The sequence below is a fragment of the Eubalaena glacialis genome, chromosome 19 (assembly GCF_028564815.1).
Source record: "Eubalaena glacialis isolate mEubGla1 chromosome 19, mEubGla1.1.hap2.+ XY, whole genome shotgun sequence".
Taxonomy (NCBI): domain Eukaryota; kingdom Metazoa; phylum Chordata; class Mammalia; order Artiodactyla; family Balaenidae; genus Eubalaena; species Eubalaena glacialis.
The window spans coordinates 55,282,075-55,287,407 of record NC_083734.1 but is presented as its reverse complement, the minus strand read 5'-3'; the positions used below and the strand labels follow the sequence as shown (position 1 = coordinate 55,287,407).

Here is a 5,333-nt window from a genome sequence, read left to right as displayed (position 1 = left end):
TGGCTCTGGCACGACTAGGTCCAAAGTCCAAGATAACTTTTCTACACCGCATAAAAAAATGTATGTACTGTCTGTAACGCCCTGACCACAACACGAAGACAGCATGGAACGCTCTGAGGATGGAACTACGTGCAGAACCACCACCATCACAGCTCAAAACACAGGCTGGTTTTTCCTTTCTGCACATCAACAGATGGCAAAACATTCAAAGACAGTGGGACTTGGGAGAATTCTCTGCTGTGAAGTATGGCCCCAGCCAGTGCCAGCAGAGCCCCCAACCTCTGTGACAAAGCCTCCTGACCCCGCGATACGTGCGCACACTAGGCGTCTGGGGGGTGGGGGCTAGATTTCAGATCTTGGAGGGTATTTTATTGTGTTAACTTTTAAATTCTCTGAATATTCAGACTTGCTGAAGTCGAACAAGTCTGACTTGGCGAGGGGGGGTTCTGCGCCCACCGAGAAGCCCGGGGTCGGGGTGCTCGGGGACTAACTTACCGGTCCAGGGCACTGGCAGCACTGAGGGTGTGTGACCGTGAGTCACTCTTCAGTCGGGAACCGTGCTGCCCGCTGTGCCCCTCGGAGGCCGAGGTGACACACTCAGCGCGTGGTCACCGGGCACAGAACCCATAACGTGTATGAAAAGTCTCCCTGGGGTCTGACTCCTTTTATTTATATTCTCATACAAAACAGGGCATTAAGCAGGTCAGCACTCAAAAACTATGTAGACAAGAGTTAAACCAAACAAACTTGGAAAGTGCTAAACAAAACAATTACATTTCAGGCACACAGAACCAGGCAGAAACGAACTCAGCAGATTTTCACCCAGCACACACACAAATCTTCCAGTGAACTCACCTACAAAGACAGCACACTTCATCAGTTTTTATTTGACTACAGCAAGTCTGAATATTCAGAGAATTTAAAACTGTTAACACAATAAAATACCCTCCAACATCTAAAATCTACCTTCCACCAAGAATACGATGCAGCCGGTGCCCCGCAGCGACCAATCAGCCCCCTCCTTCCAAGTCTACGGGCTCCACCCCAGTGACTTCCTAACCCACCACTGCAGGCACACCCGGACATCTGCCCACCACCACGTGGGGCCCTCCTGGCCCATACCGGGCACAACAAGCCGAACTCTGACAAAGCCCCCCATAACTCAATACCAGCCCATCTATTCCTACCTATTCCTCCCTTTCCCTCGCTGTGCAGTTCCCCAGTTTCTCCCCAACTTTTGAGTTCCCCACACCCTCTCAAGCACTTTCACACTTCCTCCCTTTGGTCACATGTTTCATCGGCTGGAAACGGCCTTTACTTCCTCACAGGGCCGCATTCTGCCGGGTCCCACTGGAAACGCTCCTTCCTGGGGTCCAGGGCACTTCCTGCCTCTGCATCCCAAACCCTGGAACACCAGGGACCGCTTTTCTTGACAGCCCCTCCAAAGCAGAGACGTAACGCTTTGACCGCCGTAGGTACTTCGATGAGTTGAAGAATCACTTCTCCATCTGTGTGCTGACAACAAAACAGGCGAAGGTAGGAGAAGGAAGAATGCTGCTTCATGAAGGAGCAGGCTGAACCACACCAAGAAAATAAAAACTAAAAGCAGTTACTGTGTGAGATCTCCATGAAAGATCAACATGTGGATTCTCCCCAAAGTGGAACCTATCTCAGCCTTTCTTCAGGAAGTGAAAGGGCATCTGTGTGCCACGATCTGTCACTGCCCCCTCCAACAGGTTCTAGACCTGCGCGGTCCCACGCGGTCCCACACAGCGGCCACTCGGCACATGTGGCCATTTACATTTAAATTAAAATTCCACTCCAGGCTTGGGGCCGCTCTACAGGACGGCACAGATTATAGACCGTTTCCAGCATCGCAGAAAGTTCTGCTAGACTGTGCTGCTCTGTACACAGGGCTCTTTTGAAGTTATAATTTTCAGTACATCATCTTCTTGTTTAAATCCCGTACTAACCTCCCACTATTCTCTGGACAAAGCCCCAAATCCTAACATAAGCCATAGGCCCTGTGTCGTCTGGCCCTTCCTCACCTTTCCAGCTTCGTTTCACACCGTTTTCCACTTTGCTTTCCAGGCTACAATGGCCTTTTTCCAGTTCCTCCACTAGCCATACTCGCTAGGCCACTGGACCTTTGCACATGCTGCCCCCTGGCCTTCCCACCAAACTCCTACTCATTCTTGAGTCCTTCAGAGTCCAGCTCAAGGGTCTCATCCTCAGGAAAGCTTTCCAGTCTCCATCAGATTCTTTGAGACACATATTCTCATTAGACTATGCTTTCCTTCAGAGCACTCACCTCAGACTGAATTATACCCTCTTTAGGGTGATCACTTAATCTTATCTCCCCAACTGGGCTGTAGCTTCCTGAGAACAAGGGCCGTAACATCTCTGTATCCCTAACACTTAGCACGGTGGCTGGCCAAAGAATCAAAAAATATTTATTGAATAAAACAAATTACATCAACACTGTTTACAGGTTTTCTTCTTTCAGCGAAAGTCCTGTTTGCAGTATCATACATGATCATCAAACTGCTGCTAGAATGTTCACACCTGTTACTGCAAATTCAAAACCCAGGAAAAACCTCTCCTGGGAATTTACTTTCGGTCAGGGTCGGGCTGCCTGGTACAAGGTTGCACCCACAACTGGGCAGGTTCAACAACACAGGAGCCTCTCGCCAGACCATCGGCCTCAGGACACTGCGTCTCCACGCTTGACATACCTGGATCCCCCAAACTGAGGTCACTCCGAATACGCTCACCGACAAGAAGAAGCAAAGAAAGGTTGCATGCCTTCATCCAATCGCCGGGGTCTGGAGAGCTCTTATTGTCTGAGAAAAACCTGGGAAAAGAAAGTGATACCACGTGCTCTAGGAGGATGAGTCTCACTGGATGTTTACACACCTCCAGAAACTCATGCTGGCCCCCCCAGCCGGGGAATCCAAGGCTTTTCTGCGGGGTGCAGCGCCTCCTACAGTAGCCCCTCACCCCGATTTTGGTGCCTACATTCTGTCTCCTCCGCCCAAGCCGCAGTTGCTATGCGGGGGGCGGTCCCTGAAGTCCGGGCCCCCGGAGCTTCGTTCCCGCCGCGGGGCGGGAACCGGCGCCGCGGGCCAGCATCACCCTGCGGGCCGAGGGTCGGCCACCCGTCGGGGGCGAGGGCGAACATCCCCCAGGACACCAGAGAGCACGTGTCGCCACTCTTTTCCTAATCCCGAGCCAAAGCCGTTCCGCACACGCACTTCCGGCCGTAAGTGACGACTTACCATAGAGACGGCACCTAGAAGGTCGCCCTTAGCTTTGAAACTGGGTCCTCCATGGCCGCCTTAAAGGGGCCGCAGCCGCGAGATGTTGATTAGAGGGGGCGAGCGCCCTAGCGAGAGGGGAGGGTCCTAGAGCAAGGGAATCAGAAGGCCATCTAGGTGCCTGGTGCTGAGCGTGAATTATCCCTTTACTCCTAATGCAACCTTAGGCAGGGGGTAGGTACGATGATCACTCCTGTTTTCCAGGTGAGAAGAGCGCTGCTGCAGAGAAGATGAGTTACTTTCCCAAGCTTGGCCAGCCAGGAAGCCATCCGCCCTCTGCTTTCTATGTTAGGAATCACAACCCAGCAGTCTTGGAATCTGCCTTTAGGCAGGGCGGCGCTCTGGTTAGCCACAGGCCCCCTCCACTCCCTATTGCTTCCCAGGAAGGTGGTTGAATTTATGACTTGGGGCCTCCAGGCTAAAAATCCCAACTCACTGGCACTCAAATCCTTCAGAATCTAGCCTGGTATGCTGCCGCTCTCTCCCTCCCTCAGTTACAAGGAACTTCTCACCATGCCCCCTGAACACCCAACCCTGCCAGCCTCATCTTCCCAGAAGTCTCGAAGGACAGGATTTGTTTTTGCACGTGTAGTTCCTCACAGAGCCGGGCACCTGGGCGCTGCTCACTCCAGGTGCTGAGTGACATGGGAGGAGGTGAAGCAATCTGTCAGACAGGCTCTGTTTTGCTACTTACCATGTGGCTTAACCTCATGGGCCTCTGTTTCTCTGTATGTGAGATAAAATGGCTGGACCGGGTCCCAGCCTTCATTTATCAGTAAACCTCTTTTTTTAGATGCAATATTTTTTCAGAAATCCAGTAGTTAAGACAGATAAGCTTTCTAAAACCCAACAACGAAAAGACAAGAAACCCTATTTAAAAATGGGCAAAGGACTCGAAAAAACATATCTCCAGAGGAGACATACAAATGACTGATAACCACATGAAAAGATGCTCAACATCATTAGTCATGGTACCACAGTGAGATACCACTCCTATCCACTAGGATGGCTAGAATCCAAAAATCTGAAAATAAGAACCGTTGGGGAGGATGTAGAGAAATTGGAACCCTTGTACATTGCTGGTGGGAATGTAAAATGATGCTGCTGTGGAAAATAGTTTGGAAGTTCCTCAAAAAGTTAAACATAGAATTGTTATGTGACCCAAAATTCCACTCATAGTTATATACCCCAAAGAATTTAAAATAAAGAGTCAGATACTTGTGCACCCATGTTCATAGCGGCTTTATTCACAAAAGCTGCAAGGTGGAAACAACCTGAGTGTCCATCAACAGATGCATGGGTAAACAAAATGTGGTCTATACATACAGTGGAAGATTATTCAGCCGTAAAAGGAACCAAGTTTTGACATATGCTACCACGTGGATGAATCTTGAAAGCAGTGAGAGAAACCAGACAGGAAAGGTCTCATATCGTATGATTCTATTCATATGAAATATCTAGCATAGGCGGTTCTTAGAGACAAAGTAGATTAGAGGTTACAGGGCTGGGGGGAGTGGAGAATGAGGAGTTACCGCTTAATGGTCATGGAGTTTCTATTCGGGGTGATGAAAAAACTTGGAAGTAGATATTGGTGATGGTTGCACAACATTGCGAATGTACTTAACGCCACAGACGGTACATTTTTCAATGGTTGGGGACTTCCCTGGTGGCGCAGTGGTTAAGAATCTGCCTACCAATGCAGGGGACACGGGTTCGAGTCCTGGTCCGGGAAGATCCCACATGCCGCGGAGCAACTAAGCCCGTGCGCCACAACTACTGAGCCCGCGCTCTAGAGCCCACGAGCCACAACTACTGAGCCTGCGTGCTGCAACTACTGAAGCCCACGAGCCTAGAGCCCGTGCTCTGCAACAAGAGAAGCCACCGCAGTGAGAAGCCTGCGCTCCGCAACGAAGAGTAGCCCCTGCTCGCCCCAACCAGAGAAAGTCCGCGCGCAGCAACGAAGACCCAATGCAGCCAAAAATAAAATTAATTAATTAATTAATTTTAAAAAATGGT

At 50.2% G+C, this 5,333-nt stretch overlaps 1 long non-coding RNA gene and 1 other non-coding gene across 2 annotated transcripts; both read right to left on the bottom strand.

Annotated features, from left to right (window-relative positions):
* Nucleotides 1-884: 884 nt before the first annotated feature.
* LOC133080212 (uncharacterized) lies at nucleotides 885-3,226 on the bottom strand. Its single transcript, XR_009698433.1, has 3 exons — nucleotides 3,019-3,226; nucleotides 2,736-2,854; nucleotides 885-1,515 (listed from the first exon to the last, which is right to left on the bottom strand). It is a non-coding gene; the product is annotated as an uncharacterized LOC133080212 (long non-coding RNA).
* LOC133080986 (small Cajal body-specific RNA 16) lies at nucleotides 2,513-2,699 on the bottom strand. The gene has a single exon (XR_009698663.1). It is a non-coding gene; the product is annotated as a small Cajal body-specific RNA 16 (non-coding RNA).
* Nucleotides 3,227-5,333: the final 2,107 nt, after the last annotated feature.